At 35.1% G+C, this 16,197-nt stretch overlaps 1 protein-coding gene across 1 annotated transcript in view; it reads left to right on the plus strand.

Moving 5' to 3' along the window:
* The window catches only part of LOC110461140 (sex peptide receptor-like), a 207,740-nt gene that overhangs the window by 109,769 nt on the left and 81,774 nt on the right, over positions 1-16,197 (plus strand). The window contains exon 2 of the mRNA XM_021514469.1: positions 5,767-5,906. The gene's annotated coding sequence lies outside the window, so the exon portion shown is untranslated. The remainder of the gene's footprint in view (positions 1-5,766; positions 5,907-16,197) is intronic.

Raw genomic sequence — 16,197 nt, forward strand, 5'->3', positions numbered from 1 at the left:
CAAAGCAAACACCATGATGACTCCTGTAAAGGTTACCAAGGTGTTCCGGAAGTGTAAAACGTTTTCCCGCTCTTTCACTGTCAAATCTTGCAATATATATAGACGATGAATGTTCTGGACAAGACATTTAACATGTCTTCAATCATGGTCGATACTGAAACAGTCCAAGACTGTTGTGACGAAACAGCGACAGTGTAGGATGAAAATTCAGAAATAGAAATATTGGCCAAATTATTGAGAGGTCAATATAGAAAAAAAAATAGAATGACAAGCTTGTCCCCGTGGTTTACAGTACACTTGATAACCTCGGTGTATTTCTTTTAAATAATGGAATGGTTGACATACTTTCATATTTGTGTTGTTTGACATCAACCGCCACACTTCTAAATTCGGAAATTTCGGGGTTTAACGCCCCCCCCCCCCCCCCAACCACCATTTTTTTTAAACCAATTTGGATTACAAACGTTTTGGCCCCAATCATCACCGATTTGTACTAGAAGGACGATACAGCGCTGTATTGTGCAGTCTAGGTCATTTTACAAATAGTATCTTCGTTGTCGAAACTAAAGCACGGCCGGTGAAAGAAAAACTTTATTGCGTCATTGAAAGGTCAGTAAATGAAAAAAAAAAGTATACCTACATAATTGAATTACCTAAAATTTGCTATTTAGATTAGCGAATCATGACAGTAGCATCTCTATATAAAACATTGCTAATGTCAAAGTTACAAATGTGAAAAAAAGAATTTAGTACCATATTTTACCATTAATATGTTCGTTGGGCTATGACTCATTATCTACCAAAAGAACTAGGTATATGTTACGGCCTGAATTGCATTCTGCTAGGATAGACGCCAGAGCTACTGATACTTAAGACGCCCCCCCCCCCCCCCCCCTCCTCCATAAAGGTCTTTCTTCTTTCTTACTTATGCAAACGTAACATTATCTAATGTATTGCACTATAGGCAAAGGAATTGAAAACAACTTTGCCTTCCTTAGCTCAGTTGTCAGGTGCGTTAGAAAAGAACAAAGTATATTTGGAGCATATTTTCATTCGCTCGTTTGAAAATTCAACATTTGATTGTTACCGTTAGCTTTAATGGAAGTATTTCCTGATCTTGAAAGGCCGTGGCTATATTTCTTATATTCTACACGAATTCAATGAAATGTGTGTCTGTTAAATGTAAACTTAATAATATATATTTACATTTGCATGGCATTGCCACTATATAAGAGATATGACTGTCTGAGGCAGCATATCAACCTCTTTATATATTGCCAATGCAAAAATATGTGTTTGTGTGTTGACGAATCGATCGGAATCGGATATCATCTATAAATAAATGCCAGATGACCAATAATTTTTGCCATATACGGAATCAAATATTTGTTTTTTTGGTTTTATTTAGACTGGAGGCTTGTAAGGATAACGAATCTTTTACAGCCTATAATGAGTGAAGCGAACGAAAGACATAAACAGCATTTTTTTGTCTTTCGGGAGACTCTTAACAGTGTAAGAAAATTTGATCTCAATTTCTATGCAGATCAGGACAAGACATCTAAATGTGTTACGAACAACAACAGAATGTAGACGTTCTTTTAACAATTTCCTGTCTAAGATCAAATTGGCCACAGACCGCCTTTATATTGTGTAAGTAATAGCATTTCAAGATTTTATCCATCATAAATATTTTCCAGTCTCCTCCATGATACTGTAGATTAATCAAATAAGCATTGCTTTAATTTTCTGTGTGCTGATGATATGACTGCCATAGGAAATGCAATTTACTGACTTTGAAAATATAGTATTATGTATTCATAACACGACATGTTTTCAATTCAATATCCAGCATTGCATGGTTGATAAGACCAATATACTATAATACAAGAATTGCAGAAAATAAAAACAAATCATATTTGTTAAAGAATTTTTTTTCTTTACACATATGATTTTAATATATATGGTCAGTAATGTATTGCATTTTACTGAAAATACGAAGCCAAAGCAGAAACTGTAGTCTTAGCGCTCATTTAAATCTTGTATACAAATATTGTTGCATATAAATGATTTAAGAAATTATTATTCTTCAGTTATCAAAACAGACATCAATTGTTTATCATCTTTCTAGATAAAAGATTGTAGACTTTGCTAGTGCATTTTTGAGTCCCCGAAGTTTGCCGTAACCGTGATAGCTAAAGCTATCTCTTTTGAGTAGTGCCAAAGTTCATAACATGCTCACGTAACTCATTTATTAAATAGCCAGCAATTCTCTTATTTCTGAAAAATCATATATCTAAGGGATATGCGCAAATAAATGTCATTAAATGTATATACATGTAAATGTATAGGCATGACATAAAGAAGTTCTTTGTTTTTATTCAGGAACAAGGAAAACGTAAATTCTTGTCAACAATATGTCATTAATTGTGAATCGACTTTTATCCATTTGAAGGTTTTTGTAACATATAAGAAAAGCCTAATGTGATCTTCATTAAATACATATACTTCATTGATTGATACTCATTGGATGAAAAATCCTATTTTTCAATTATGCCATGATACACATGGACTTAAATTCTTATCTTTGGACGAGTCTATCATAAATACGAAACAACCTGACCTATGCATTTTTACAGCTTTTTGAAACAATGTTCTGATCTTTATTCTTTACTAGAAATATCACAGAGAATCAGATACATAAAATTATCAGAGATAACAAACAATCAAAAATTCAGTTCAGTTTGTTTTAATATTCTTTCAACAATTATGAATAACCCTATACAAAAACCAATAAACTGTGATGTCTTTATGCTATATTATACTTTAATAACAGCAAAAGCATTCGCGTACAGTAATAACATGTACCACAAGCTCTACGAGACGATGCTCAAGCGATACCAAAAATGGTTACATAATCAGACAAACACATGTGTACCAGAACTAGAATCCAGGCTGCAAAGGTTTGTAAAAACTTGATAAAATTTATAAATTTATGCATTCATTTTTTTCTTTCTTTCAAATAACAACAATTTTGTATGAAACAATTATAACATTAGGGATGTAGCCCCACCCTGCTGGTGTACATTATTGTGAAATATCACAATATAAGGAGTCCGTATCAGAATTTGATAACATCCTGATCAAACATGTCCTCAAATAGTGTGATGTTGGCTAATAGCCTGTTGATTTTCTGATTTTCTGAACCGCTCTCATACATTTCCTGGCAGGGTCTTGGAGAATGTGTCACACACAAAAATGTAAGGGGAGATAACTCTCAGCTATGGTATTGAGAAAGGACGACAACCCATGCAGGATCTCGTAATAAGGCACAACAACACCAAATATCTTTGTACTCTGATAAACAGAATTATTTTTTTATCAAATAAATTCCAGTATTGACCTTTAGTATTAATGGGATGACAACAATCCCATTGCTTAAGATGACATGCTGCTATAATGAGGTACAGACATGTATATAATATTTCCTTATGTGTAGGCTTCCCAAGAGTCCTATTCCGGACATCATCTGTCATAATTGCGTAATATACAGTGGGATGCACCATATTTTTGGAGTGTTATGAACCGTAGACGCACAGAGGGAATGTATCAAAGGTCACTTGATTGGATTAGTCTTGTGCTGACCCCTTCTGGGAGAGTCGTTGGGCGACTAATTTACCTGAGCGTGCGCGCCCTAATAAATGCGTCTGGGCAGCCAAACTTGATATTTTGTTTTCACGAAGACAATTGATTATAAGAGACATTCCCTAGGAGAACGAGTGAGGAAACTTTGTTTTATAATCATTGGTTCAGAATTGGTAGCAGATTTCATGGTAATATGATAATTATTTCACACAGCGGAAAGATCAAAAAAGGATACCAACAGTGGGGCCGAGAAGTTCTACGTTTAGTAATCTTAGGTCAAAGGGACCAGCTTTGAAAAGTTCAATTAGGTCAACTGGACAGCAGAAATTTCTACACGTGCTTTTCTGTGTTTGCGTATTGCAGGTTATCTTCTCTTGTCAGCAGGTATTGATTGTTACGTCATTGGTTTGTGTGAGAAAATTACGTCGTTTTCCCAAAAATTGATGACGTTTCTCACACAAACTAATGACGTAACAATCAATACCTGATCACAGGAGAAGATAACTAAGCATTACGCAAAGACGGAATATGTTTCTTAGCTCGACCTATTTACGTTGGCGCTGAAGTTGTATAACGTTTGTTTGTTTTATAAAGATATAATATATGTACTACATTCTGTATCATTGTAAACCGTAACGATAATTATAATATCATGACTTCTACGGAGAGTTGACATATACTAAGAAGCAGAACATTTCTCTGTTGACATTTAACAAACACTCCAATAAATAAACAGGAAGAAACGAACATAAATCGTTTTAGAAGCATATACCAAAAATCCAATACAGAAGGACAAATTGTAAATCAGAGCCGGACCGACAACATCAGAAACTTGAGAAACTTTGAAAATTAGGTACGTAGCAATCGGAAGATAATCCTTGGTAGGATTTCAATATGTCAGTACAACGTATCTATCCAGAGAATACGTTAAGTATCTACAAAATATTGATATGTGTATTGTTCATAATTATACATTTTTTATTGGTAGTACAATTATGGGCTTTTCCTGAGGTGAATATGTGGTTATATGAACCTGAGAAAGTGATACTGACCGAGACGAAGTCGAGGTTAACATCACTTCTTCATTCGTCTCGGTCAATATACATTTTAAAGATCCATTTAACCAAATTTTCACCAAAATAAAGTCTGAAAAATGAGATACTAAAAACTCCTTTAAAAATTTAACAAGATTGAAAGTATAAAAAAAAATAGACAAAAAACACTTCTTTTGGTAGAGGGCATGCCGACATTACAATTGAAATGACATCATCAAGTAAATATTGACCTGCTGTTTCTGAAAGAGTAACATCGAGTCAATATCACAAATGACTGACCGCAACGTGATTATGATCAAGCAAATGAGGACGTAGGGAGAAGTATGTCATTTAATGCAACACATTAATCTTTTTACGATGTTTAATTATTCTGTTTGCAGTTTTTTTTCAACCACTAAGATACACATTGACATTCATATAAATGGCATCTTATCTTGAGTGGATTTCTAGCAATTATATCACTATGTGTAAAATATATGTACTTCATAAGGCGTCTTTTAGAATGTGTGTGCTACTCAGCCATAACGGATATTGGCCTTGGTCATCTCGCGGTGTACATTTATCGACAATCCAATGATGAGGCGTCTTGTAGCGTTTTCATGCCTGTCTTGTCAATGGCTTCTTGTCTATGACAGATATATTGAGAACAAAAAATAGAAAACACAAATAATAGCAGCCGCGGTGAGATAACATTTATTGCTTCATAACAAAGGTGCAAGGTTCAGTCATCTTTGCTCCTATTTACCAATGTAGTCTGGTGAAGCTGGGATCAATCTGAAAGGTCAACAGAGAACGCTGTACATTTCGAATATCTGTCATCACCGCCGGAAGTGCATTACCGTTAATTGTAGGAGACCGGAAACAGAGTCGTAGTTCCCTCACAAACAATGAAATGGGTTATAAGAGACCAAGCCAACACAGATCGAAAACACGAATTCGGTTATGCCTACAGACGAACCTACTTCCTTTACTTAGGTATATATATAACTTGTTTCTGACACGATATTATGGGGTTCCCACACGTAAACCTGAAATAACCGATTTAGTGTATCACTGTTTTCCTTTGTAGATCCTACAACAGCCTATACTGATACAGAAGACACGTGATATTAAAAGACGACCAATGACACAAGGAAGATCTCCGAAACATATGAAGTGAGGCCTAGGGGTCACGAGATGTTTGGCCTTGTTAACTGATCTGTTTACCAGGTAAACAATTTTACTTTACTGGTTTACTTAACGTTGTGTGGTGCTTTTTATTTTATACAGTTTCAATGTGATCATCACAATTGATAAACATAATACGGCCAAATACGTGCATGCCGGTTTTTTTTTTTTTTTTTTTTTTTTTTTTTTTTTTTTTTTTTTTTGATCTTTGTGCTCATTTAACCAACGTAGGAAAAGATACCATACTGTAAATGTAACAGATCTTTATAAACATATCACTGCTGAAAAAGCGGAGTAATAATGTACTATTAATTACGTAGGTTCATCCTTTACATGGTTTTACTTGACTCACATGTATTTTTATCAAACGAGTCCAGTTCTTTCATGGAGAATTTACTACTACACGTAAGTTACACATTTATAACGCGGGCTTATCCGTAACGTATGTGTATTTGATTCAGAAATGTATTTGTAACATGAGTGGTATTCAAACATGGTAGTATTATTACACGGATGTGCTATAACATGGTAGTTACACTCTTGGTCATGGTAAACAGGTAAACATGTGTATTTGTTACACTATAATATTGTTGCATTGTTTTACATTACACATAGTAGTAATTGTGACTCGATAGTACGATACATTGGTGTACGTGTTTACACGTATTACTGTTACAGGTTTGGTGTTGTTGAGTGTATACTATAGTACGTTACACGGGTGTATGTGTTACAAGAACACTATAGTACGTTACACGGGTGTACGTGTTACATGTATTACTGTTACAGGTTTGGTGTTGTTGAGTGTATACTATATTACGTTACACGGGTGTATGTGTTACATGTATTACTGTTACAAGTTTAGTTTTGTTGAGTGTATACTATAGTACGTTACACGGGTGTATGAGTTGCATGTACACTATAGTACGCTACACGGGTGTACGTGTTACATGTATTACTGTTACAGGTTTGGTGTTATTGAGTGTATACTATAGTACGTTACACGGGTGTTTGTGTTACGTGTACACTATAGTACGTTACACGGGTGTACGTGTTACATGTATTACTGTTACAGGTTTGGTGTTGTTGAGTGTGTACTATAGTACGTTACACGGGTGTATGTGTTACATGTATTACCGTTACAGGTTTGGTGTTGTTAAGTGTAGGTAGAAGTTAAGCTGTTACATTTACACTATATTACGTTACACAGGAATGGTTGTTAGAAGAATCCATTACTAGATAAAAGATAACGTTAATAACATATCCTCATTTTATGTAAACTTTAAAAGAATTGTACACTGTATGTAAATGCAAATGTTTAAAACTTATTGAAGATATTCGTTACTTTTTCAATGTCTTTTACATGGCAGCTCATCCCGAACTGGACTTAGTGACCTTAATAATTTCCATAACAGAAATTTGAAAATCATTCTGTCAGCAATATGTGTATAAACTGACAAAGCTGCCTTCGGAATAGCTAATATGGATGTGTCTGTCCTGTTAGAAATATGGAAATCGTAAACCAATAGGTACTTGTCGCTTTGCCAAGGTCTTTGTCGTGCCCATTTGTATGCTTATATCGTTCAATGAATCCGATCCAGTGGATTAACAATGAATAATCTGGGCTACATTATCGAGACACATGTGATCCGTGTAAGAAACTGAACAGATTTACATGTAAATGAGGAAATTATCAACCGTCACTCACTCTGTGAAATGTGCATTTATTCCGTCTTACATCTCAAGCTTCATGCATATTCCATCTAGATGTTACCAAACAAACAATTGATTGCTGTCGTCATTTCTACATTTGGAGATTTTCTGAACACTTGTATCTATCAACAGAAAACATGACCAAGCAGTTTCTCCCCCCCCCNTAACACTTTTCATACTTTATTGCAATGAAAGGGGGTTGGGGAGAGATGAAAACCATAATAATGTAAGGATATTCTAATATATATACAAGATTTTGTATGAAATGTATTCATTGACAGAAAATAGCATAAAACAACCAATCGTATAAATTGCAATGGTATATAGCTATATGTGAAATATTTATCAGCGAAACTAGTGTCATTATGCTTCCCTTTGCAGATTTCTTTTTCAAACACAGAATATCGCGTACATTCTGCCCTATGTACAATACCCAAAAAAGAAATTCAAAGCGAATCATTATATGGCTTTTAGCAACAATATCGGAATTAATTTATTTAAAAAACATAATAACCTTTTTGTATCCCGAATGTGACTGAAAGGGAACAATTTGATAATAGAGGTATACAGATATGACATCATTAGGACGTTTCTCTGCATCCATTTTCTGATGAGGTACTTTGATAAATGGGTCTTCAGCAAGAAAAGGCTGGCATCGACACATTCAGAGCGCTGTTTTACCACGCTTAATGGACATACTATGTTTGCTTCTCTGTCTAATTATAATGCTTCGCAATGGAAACTGTTCACGTCAAGTTATATCTGAATATGAAGACAATGATAAACACATTAAATGATGTGATGTATTGATTTAAAAGATTTGATATTTTTTTTTCTAAATTATAATTGTTATTTGTGATACGTAATTGGAATTCATTGATCAATATCAGGTTCGATAGCTATATTAATTTGATAGCTGTTTAAGTGTAAAACAAATGTTGCGTTTTATACAATTTACACATTACCATAATGTAACGAAATTGATTTTACGATATACATATAAACAGTTCTAGAGAAACAGTAACACTGTTAATGGTGTAAGTCTATTGTTACACATTGCACATCAGATGCCACAGATGAACAGAATACCAGGCGACCCGTGAAGCATTATTGCGCTGAGAGGCAGCATGCAGGCATCACATAATGGTGTTTATAGTAATGTGGAAGTGACACAGTAAATACATGTTGATATTTACAATTGTAATTGACAACGCATTACAACAACCTACTCCTCGTAAATATCTGCACATTTCTCACGTCTCAAAATACACACCAAACAAGTGATATTATCTTACGCCGCAAACAAAATAGCGTTAACAATAATACCCATACAACAGAATAGGAAAATCGGGCAACATTTTCAAGCCGAACATCTAGGGGGACCAGGTTTGGTGACCCCTGGGTTTGTATTGTTATTTTTATTGTCGTCGACGTAACGACTTAGGGTTATAATTATTGTCATTTTGGGAAAGGCTATGTATTTTTTGTTTATTCTTTTAAGTGTTTTTTGTTATATTTTTTTTCCAGAAATAAACATCATCCACTTTTCTTTTCTTTGGCAAGTTGATATACTCTGCACTTTGTTCTATTAACAGAACACATACTATCATCGTTGGCGATGGTTTCCTTACTATCATTATTCAAATCAATAGCGTCACATGGTACTTCAATTATGAACGTTATGGTTTCGTAATCATTTCCAAACTTAACTTTAACCATAACCAGTAACCAGTAAGGTTGATATACAGCTGATTGGATATACCAGTAAATATACGTTTTTGCATTGTATGGCAAGTTCCTGTGCCACTTTCTCACAAGTGTCAAGTTTTGGGTACACTGGCGTTGAATTCTGTACATGCAAACATTCTCTCCTGAAATGCAATCTACATTAACTTTAATAGCACTCATATATATTCGTATTTTGGTAGTCACCATATCTTTATTGTATGAAATTATGTTTATATTATGTGTCAAATTCGCTCTGTAAATTGTTATTATTAAACCCAATTCTGCAATGTTATTATATTTTCTTTGAAATGCTGATGCATGTGCTATATACATTAAAACAAGTAACCGAAATAGATTGGGGCGGCCGTTATCTTTTACATTATGCTACTCCGTCTTTGCGTATTGAAGAGTTATCTTCTCTTGGGAGCCGGAATTGATTGTTACGTCAGTTGTTTGTGAGAATAACGTCATCAATTTTTGAGAAAACGACGTAATTTTCTCACACAGACCAATGACGTAACAATCAATACCTGCTCCCAAGAGAAGATAACTCTGCAATACGCAAAGACGGAATTGATTCGTTTCAGTTGTTTGAGTACTGATTTTTCATTGAGCTTGAGATCAAATGATGCCACTAAAAACGGTTACAAAGATATAATTCAATATTCATTTCATTATATAGAATTAAAGGAATATCATCAGTGGACGTCTTGGCTTGTATTCGTAAGGGCAGTATACAGCAGCTGACACATATTTTGCGCAGTCGCCACCATTTAATCATTAAGATCAGAATTGATGCGTTAGCTAACGGTCATCCATCAGCGCCTAACAATGGTTGTAAATCGAGGTACCGCCGGCCTCAATCACCAGCAAGCGTGCTCTCAAGAACGCTTTTCTAAACACTTCTGATGGATTTACGGGTACGAGTTGTCCGATTTTATAGTCAGGCTATTATTGTGGAGATTTATATGTGGATAAATTATTGTGAAATTGTTATCAGTTGTCTCGTTTTATGTTTAGTTTTGTACTTCAGCGATGAATGTATATAAAAGATTCCACATTTCATTATAGCGCTAAATTATCACTATAGTAAAAATATTATGGTGGCGATTCATGGGGGTGTATTTTTCAATGGCGTTATTTTCCCTTTGGTATCAAAAGTATACTTATATGTATATAGCTGTACCCATAACATACATACTCAATAATGTAGAGAAAATGTTAATGTTTACAAATAAGTGTTTATCTGTTGAAGACAGTTTTTAGCTCACCTGCCCGAAGGCTTATGCCGTACCGCGGCGTCCGGCGTCCTTTAAAAGGCTTTATCTCCTGAACGACTGATTGGATTTTAACTAAATTTGATATGAAGCATCCTTTGGATCAGGGGCTCAATGGATTTATGTAATAAGGGTGTGGCCCCCTAGGGGGTTTAGTAAGGGGCCAATAAGGAAAAAAATTAGAAAAAAAATAAAAATCTTCTTCTCCATTACCAGAATGTCTCCTAGCCCCCTAGGGGACTGAGTTAGGGGCCGAAAGGGGGGCGGGGGTGTCGGGAAAATTTTAAAAATATTGTTCTTTAGTTATAAAAATGCTAAGATTAAATACTACCCATACCTGTAATGGCATTTGGGCGGTTTAACAAATTGTGATTTTCATGTCTCGCAGGGCCCCCGTTTGCCCCTTAAGGGGTGGGGGTGGAATTGGGTATAGTTTATATAGGAAATAGACATGACAGGCCATATCTTCCAATGTTTTGAACGGAATATGCTCATATTTGATAGAAATACTTGTTAGGGGAGGGAGGTCTTCTTGTATAATATTTATGAGTCTGACCCTTAGGGGGCTGAGTAAGGGGCCAAAAAGGGGAGAAGTTTGGGAACATTTCAAAAATCTTCTTCTCTAGTTACAAAAATGCCAGGATCAAATACTACCCATAGCTGTAAAAGCATTTGGGTGGTTTATTAAAATTGTGATTTTCATGTCTCTCAGGACCCCGTTTGCCCCTGAGGAGGGGGTGAAATTTAGTATACGTAATAGACATAATAGGCCATATCTTCCAGTGTTTTGAACGGTGTTTGCTCATATTGATAGTAATAATTGTTAGGGGAGGGAGGTCTGCAGGTATAATGTTTGTGACCCTGACCCCCTAGTGGGCTGGGTTTGGGGTGAAAAAGGAGGCGAATTTCAAAAATCTTCTTCTGCAGTTCTAGAAATGCTAGTATCAAATACTACTCATAGTTCTAAAGGCCTTCGAGTGGTTTATATACTTTGTGATTTCCATGTGCCCCAGGTCCCTCGTTTATCTTTGGGGAGGGGGTAAAGTTTGGTATTGTTTATATAGATAATTCTACAAATGAACAGCCATCACATACTTTTTATCTCCAACCCAATAGTAACAACCTTAATTCTTTATGAATTATAAAGTCTCCATAGTAACGCTTCCAAGTTTTTACCCTACCCTGAGGTGGTTACAAATTGGCATTACAGAGAAAATGCAAATATTGTGCCTTGATTGCTTAAATAACCAGGTGAGCGATAACAGGCCCACTGGGCCTCTTGTTTATGCATGCAATGGCTATGGCAGATGAGACCTGATACAATGACGTTACATTGTATATGTCGTTTAATGTTGTTTACGAGATACAACTGAACCGCTTTGTCTCTGGGGTCAAGGGTATGCAATTTAGTTTTCAAAACGACGGGTAAGGTATTGTTTGTATTTGTTGATGAAAATTCAAAATAAGCATTACAACAATGTTGTATAACTAATTCTGCTCAACCTAGCCATCATCCGATCTTTTAAATACAAACTTAAAACATAATTGCTTAATTGTTGAATAAGTTGAACGTGAATTTTGAAAAACTTAAAATATCTTTAGAGCTGTCTGGAATTTTTTTTCCGAAAAGAAATGATGTTTTTCTTATCAGAACATTGTTTACATGATACAGATGTTTTGATATCGTGGGCTTGCTCCGAATACGACGATGTCCTTGAAAGATGTAAAATGGTGTCGAAGAGTCTTACTGGGTTTCGAGATATGCAGGTTGATATAGACCACTTGCAAAATTTGTAGTCGCCATTATGATCTCATTGCAAAACAAAGTTTCATTTTCCTATGCGATTTAAATGGCTAGGGTTATTTTTACTATGCTCGTCATTTTCCCTTATTGTTTTGCTATATTTGCCGTGGTCATCTGTTTGAGGATCTGACTTCTCAGGAGTGGGCGATGTAGCAGTGAAGTCTTTGCATTAACAGTGCACCTGGTCTTATTCACCTTGCAATTTTGAAAGGATCTCTATTCCAATCTTTACTTTGCTGATAATTTGCTGAAGTTCAATCGATAATTTATACTTTTCGATAAATTTTATTTCTTCAAAATAAAAGACTTTATATTGACTATCTGTTGATCTTTATAAAGATACGAAAACGTTACAAAAGTAGCATACAATCATAATCACGATTCTATGCGCTATCTGTGAGTTGCAAGTTTAATACAAGATGATTGATGTATTTTAACATACATATAATGTTTGATAGGTAGCATAACGAATCTATATACCATAGCGGCAACACCGCAGGACAAATCAATACGAAAAACCAGCAACAAGGACCAAGGATATAGCTCAATAAAAAGAAAGCCATCAAGAATCCCGACAAAATAACAGAAGGTGAACGTGCTCCAGAGAGGTATGTCTTACACCATATGTGACACTCGTCATGAAGGCTCCAGTCAAATCCAATAATGTTGGTTGTAAAAGAACATGATGTATATGGCTGTTTTAATGTAGCAATGTCCACCGTTATGATCAGGGTTCATTTATTACCAGATGTGTCATGGTCTGGCCTACATCTTACACGTGACCAGCCAATAATTTCATTATTTTCATGTTCATCGCCGATACAGTATCATCACATCAAATAGCACCTCTTCCGGTTCGGCCTAATCCCATCAGCACTTTAGGATTCTATCGCGATCTGTATCGCAACAATGTTGTTTTCCATAAGTTCCTTTCTTAGTAAATGTATTATGTATGTTTACTGAAACCAACAGTCTTGAGAATGGATACTAAAAAAAGAAAGTGGAAAGGCTATAACTTGAATGGGATCGATAATGGAAGCCTAGTGGTCATTATTTAAACAAGATCTATGGACAGAGGCGAGGAAACAATCATGACGTTATTGGGCTCTCCGTGAATGTATTTTGCTTAGTTGAGTCATAATACGTATATTCAAGGATTGTTGACATCTATGACATGAACCACTTGTGTCCGGATTGATATCTAATAAAGCAAATCTAATTTACCGAACTTTGATAAACCCTAACCATGTTTGCTATAATGTGATTAGAGTTTGGTTAGTATCATTCAAGAAAACACTTTCGTAAAAATTCCATAAAAAATATCTTTGCGGAATAGTTTTGGGCTACCGTTTTCTTCATTTTCACTGAGGAAGAGTGCCTTGATCTTTGTCATGTAGATTTTTAATGGTAATACACAACACATGTTTTCCACCTGCAGTATGTCTCACATGTAGACTGTGTAAAGCAATGACTTTTAAAATACCTCCCAGATCATAGTTGTGCCTGTTCTGGTAATTGTCTCGCAGAGAAAAGGGTGCTAGTAATTGTCTTTATACCATTGTACACCATCGGACCTATCCTGGGAATTGTCTTCACAATGCTGTTTACATTCACACCAATCACTAAATGTTTTCACGCTGGTGTAGCCGTTCTTACCTATACAAGCAATTACTTACATAATTGTGTACACATTAGTACCTATAATTGGTATTTCCTACACATTGGTGTTCACATTCGTACCTATACTAGTTATTATCTACATATTGGTGTACACATTCGTACCTATTCCTGAAATTTCCTATAAAATGGTGTACACATTCGTACCTATAATTGGGATTGCCTACACATTGGTGTACACATTCGTACCTATACTAGTTATAGTCTACATATTGGTGTTCACATTCGTACCTATACTAGTTATTATCTAGATATTGGTGTACACATTCGTACTTATACTAGTTATTATCTACACATTGGTGTACACATTCGTACCTATACTCGGGATTATCTACATATTGGTGTACACATTCGTACTTATACTTGTTATCATCTACACATTGATGTACACATTCGGACCAATTATTGCAATTGACTACACATGGATGTACACATTCGTACCTATAATACTAGTTATTATCTACACATTGGTATACATATGCGGACCAATTATTGTAATTGACTACACATTGGTGTACACATTCGTACCTATACTAGCTATTATCTACATATTGGTGTGCACATTCGTACCTATACTAGTTATTATCTAGATATTGGTGTACACATTCGTACTTATACTAGTTATCATCTACACATTGATGTACACATTCGGACCAATTATTTCAATTGACTACACATTGATGTACACATTCGTACCTATACTAGGTATTAGCTACATATTGGTGTACACATTCGTACCTATTCCTGAAATTTCCTATACAATGGTGTACACATTCGTACCTATAATTGGGATTGCCTACACATTGGTGTACACATTCGTTCCTATACTAGTTATAGTCTACATATTGGTTTACACATTCGTACCTATACTAGTTATTATGTACACATTGGTGTACACATTCGTACCTATACTCGGGATTATCTACATATTGGTGTACACATTCGTACATATTCCTGAAATTTCCTATAAAATGGTGTACACATTCGTACCTATAATTGGGATTGCCTACACATTGGTGTACACATTCGTTCCTATACTAGTTATAGTCTACATATTGGTGTACACATTCGTACATATTCCTGAAATTTCCTATAAAATGGTGTACACATTCGTACCTATAATTGGGATTGCCTACACATTGGTGTACACATTCGTTCCTATACTAGTTATAGTCTACATATTGGTGTACACATTCGTACCTATCCTAGGGATTATCTACATATTGGTGTACACATTCGTATCTATACTAGTTATTATCTACATATTGGTGAACACATTCGTACCTATACTAGGTATTATCAACATATTGGTGTACACATTCGTACCTATACTACGTATTATCTACATATTGGTGTACACATTCGCACCTATACTAGGTATTATCTACATATTGGTGCACACATTCGTACCTATACTAGTTATTATCTAGATATTGGTGTACACATTCGTACTTATACTAGTTATTATCTACATATTGGTGTGCACATTCGTACCTATACTAGTTATTATCTAGATATTGGTGTACACATTCGTACTTATACTTGTTATCATCTACACATTGATGTACACATTCGGACCAATTATTTCAATTGACTACACATTGATGTACACATTCGTACCTATACTGGTTATTATCTACATATTGGTGTACACATTCGTACTTATACTAGTTATCATCTACACATTGATGTACACATTCGGACCAATTATTGCAATTGACTACACATTGATGTACACATTCGTACCTATAATACTAGTTATTATCTACACATTGGTATACACATGCGGACCAATTATTGTAATTGACTACACATTGGTGTACACATTCGTACCTATACTAGTTATTATCTACACATCGATGTACACATTCGTACCTATACTAGTTAATATCTACATATTGGTGTACACATTCATACCAATACTTGAAATCGCCTTCACATTGTTGTACACATTCGTACCAATCCCGAAACATGCCTAAACATTAGCGTACACATTCGTACCAATTATTATAATTACCTGTACATTAGTGTACACATTCGGACCTATACTTTGAACTGCCTACACAAGCGTGCAAACTTTTGAACCAATCCTAATTATCGCCAACACAATGATATACGCAAAATTGTACCTATCCAA

Source organism: Mizuhopecten yessoensis, unplaced genomic scaffold (genome assembly GCF_002113885.1).
Source record: "Mizuhopecten yessoensis strain PY_sf001 unplaced genomic scaffold, ASM211388v2 scaffold10575, whole genome shotgun sequence".
Classification (NCBI taxonomy): domain Eukaryota; kingdom Metazoa; phylum Mollusca; class Bivalvia; order Pectinida; family Pectinidae; genus Mizuhopecten; species Mizuhopecten yessoensis.